Source organism: Lactuca saligna, chromosome 6 (genome assembly GCF_052625555.1).
Source record: "Lactuca saligna cultivar CGN05327 chromosome 6, ASM5262555v1, whole genome shotgun sequence".
NCBI classification, from domain to species: domain Eukaryota; kingdom Viridiplantae; phylum Streptophyta; class Magnoliopsida; order Asterales; family Asteraceae; genus Lactuca; species Lactuca saligna.
In genome coordinates this window covers 135,382,935-135,385,863 of record NC_136422.1, presented here as the reverse complement: position 1 = coordinate 135,385,863, position 2,929 = coordinate 135,382,935, and the positions used below count along the sequence as shown (strand labels likewise).

Genomic DNA, 2,929 nt, shown 5'->3' with positions numbered 1-2,929 from the left:
TCTTGTTTTCTTCGTATGGCAGCCACTCTTTCTTTGGTTTTCTCCAGTCTTCATCGTATTTATCTCCACTTGAATACCAAACTTGAACTTTCTTTTCGCATATTCATCCATGTTGCAATCTTTTGTCAAATGTGGGCCACTACATCTCTCACAACCAACTCGAATTGCATGAATTGATTGGTCAATTTGGGTCAATCTCCTATCCATAGTGTTAAGCATTGCCATCATGGCAGCCATTTCGTCAGAATGTGCACCCCCAACTCCTTTCACACTTTCATTCCTTGGATTGTGATATTCACGAGAATGCTTCGCAAGTTCTTCAACCAATTCCTTGACCTTGCCCAGATTTTTCTTCATGATTGTGATATTCACGAGAATGCTTCGCAAGTTCTTCAACCAATTCCTTGACCTTGCCCAGATTTTTTTTCATAAGTGGTCCTTAACAATCAAGGAGTTGTCTTGTCATTACATTGACCCTGTCATACAATATGTATACTTCTTGTTGAATGTTAGGTTATGTTGAGGACAATTCCTTAACAACCCTTTATAACGCTCCCATGCTTCGTAAAGTGACTCCCCCAGGTTTTGCTCAAAATTAGCTATTGCCTTCTTGAGTTTAGCTATCTTGGATGGTGGACAAAATTGGTCTAGAAACTACTCACGTAATTGAGCCCAAGTAATGATTGTACCAGGTGGAAGTGCTTTTAACCAATCCTTTGCAGCTCCTTTAAAGGTAACGAGAAGCACCCTTAGCAAGACGGTATCTCTGTTAACATTCGAGACATTGAAGTAATCAGCAATGTTGTTCACTTCATCTAAATGCTTGAACGCACCCTCGTGATCTTTTCCATATAATGGAATATCCTTTAGTGTAGAAAGGATATGTCCTTTCAGCTCGAATGTGGCAGTGGCAGGAATAGCGGGTTGTACTAAGCGTGGCCAACATTATTTCGAATTCTCTTTCTATAAGCTCCCATGGACATTTCCTCGATATTCTCCATCTCATTTATTGGCTCGTTTTCGGGTTCACTTGTATGTTCTTCAAATTCAGGCTCGGTATCCTATTCTGACTTGGTTTGGATGGGTATTTGATCTAAGTGTTCAGGCTTGCTCTTGTTCTTTAAAGATGAACTTGACTCCCCTGTTTTCTTCCCTGACTTCTTTGAGAACACTGATTTGAATTCTTGTAAAGGCGTCTTCTTTGGTGTTTTATCTTCTTTCACACTCTTATCCTTCTTTTTGTGAATTGCAGACTCGGGATCTTCAAGTGGTGCCACCAAAGGTGTGTTAGAACCTCTAGTGATGAACTCCTACAAAATAAATAAATAAAAAAATAAAAACGTAAAATTGAACTAAGGCAGAAAAAAATAAACCAAAAACTAAAGAAAACTGGAATTCACAGAATCCACATCGTGGAAGGCTGGTCCACGTCGTGGGTTCTGTAACAAAAAAAAAATCCTATGCTAAAAAAATAACTTTTTGCAGTTTTACCCCCAAAAAAGCATCGATTAATCAACAACAAATAAACAAACAATAACTAAGCAGTTCCCCGGCAACGGCGCCAAAAACTTGATGTGCAAAAAAGTACCCACTAATTTTAATATTTATAACCTAACAAAGTTAGACTAACTATGCACCTATAGGCAGTGTATCTAGTCAGATTATAGTATACCTTGGGTAATTCGGGTATCGATCACAGGGAACGGTGTTACTAATTAAGCTACTTGCTATCAAATTAACCTAATTATTAACAAGTTTAAAAAAGGTTTTATCTAATTTTACAAGATCAGACGAACTTAACTGAAATTCAATCAATAAGTAAAAACACTCTTGTTTAGTTCGAATCCACTTCTTCCTTATGGCTTGCTAATAATTATGGATTATCAAGTTGGTTATTATTATATTAGTAATTTAAGTCTAACTTTACCAATAATTAATTAATTCAAGTAAAACTATGTATAATCACAAACAATTAAACACAGAACCAATTATGATTATGAATATGATATGTAAGATTTATTCTGAAAACGCAATTATAGTCATAATCTACGTTCTCTAGCACAGACATATTTATTTACTTTAATTGCTAACAAGGATTGGTCAATCCTAGCTCTAACAATTTAATGTTCACTAAATCACTAGGTAAACAAGTGCATGCAGTTAATGGTCATTAAGCTACACAGAACCTGAAATTAAGCAAGTAAAGAAACAAACATAAGCATGCTAGGTAACTATAAATCAAACACAAGCAATTTACCAACTAAATAAATCCATGTAAAATTAAACTATTCATAAGTTAGAAGCTTCATCTAGCTAAGCAAGAGTAGCTAGATTCAGCTGCTCATAAAAGCAACTAACAAACAAACACAAACTAAATAGGCAAACATGTTCATAAGTATCAAATAAGTGAACTAAATTATGAACCTCTACTCCTTTGGTGTTGAAAACCTTTTTCCAGAACTTCTCATCTGCTAAAAATCATCTTCTAGAAACCCTCCAATCAGCCAAAAGTCCCACAAGTCGTAATAGCCAAGAGTATTTATAATATTCGAATTTTCACAGGCCACATCGTGACAAGCGTTCCACGACATGATCCATAAGTTATCCGTATTCGCCAAGGATTCTTTCTTCATGTGCTTATCTTCTGGAAGGATCGAGTCCACGTCGTGGCAGAAGGCTCCACGACGTGATTTCGGTTGAATCCGTGAATTTCTTCATCTTTTGTACTCCAAGTCTCCAATGTTCCATATATTGTCACTTCTGGTCCCTCTCTTCGAAAATGCTTTATTTTGGTTGTAGATAACATTTTATTCTTCTAAGTACCATAATTCTATGCAAATAACCAAAATATTAATAAAAATGTAGATCAATATTGCCTAAAAATATGTATAAATATGGCAATATCAATAATCGGGTTGAATGATCTGAT

The 2,929-nt window shown here is 35.7% G+C and overlaps 1 non-coding gene across 1 annotated transcript; it reads left to right on the top strand.

The window, feature by feature from the left end:
* The first annotated feature begins 511 nt into the window (after positions 1 to 511).
* Positions 512 to 618, top strand: LOC145003582 (small nucleolar RNA R71). The gene has a single exon (XR_013662037.1). It is a non-coding gene; the product is annotated as a small nucleolar RNA R71 (small nucleolar RNA).
* The last annotated feature ends 2,311 nt before the right edge of the window (positions 619 to 2,929 follow it).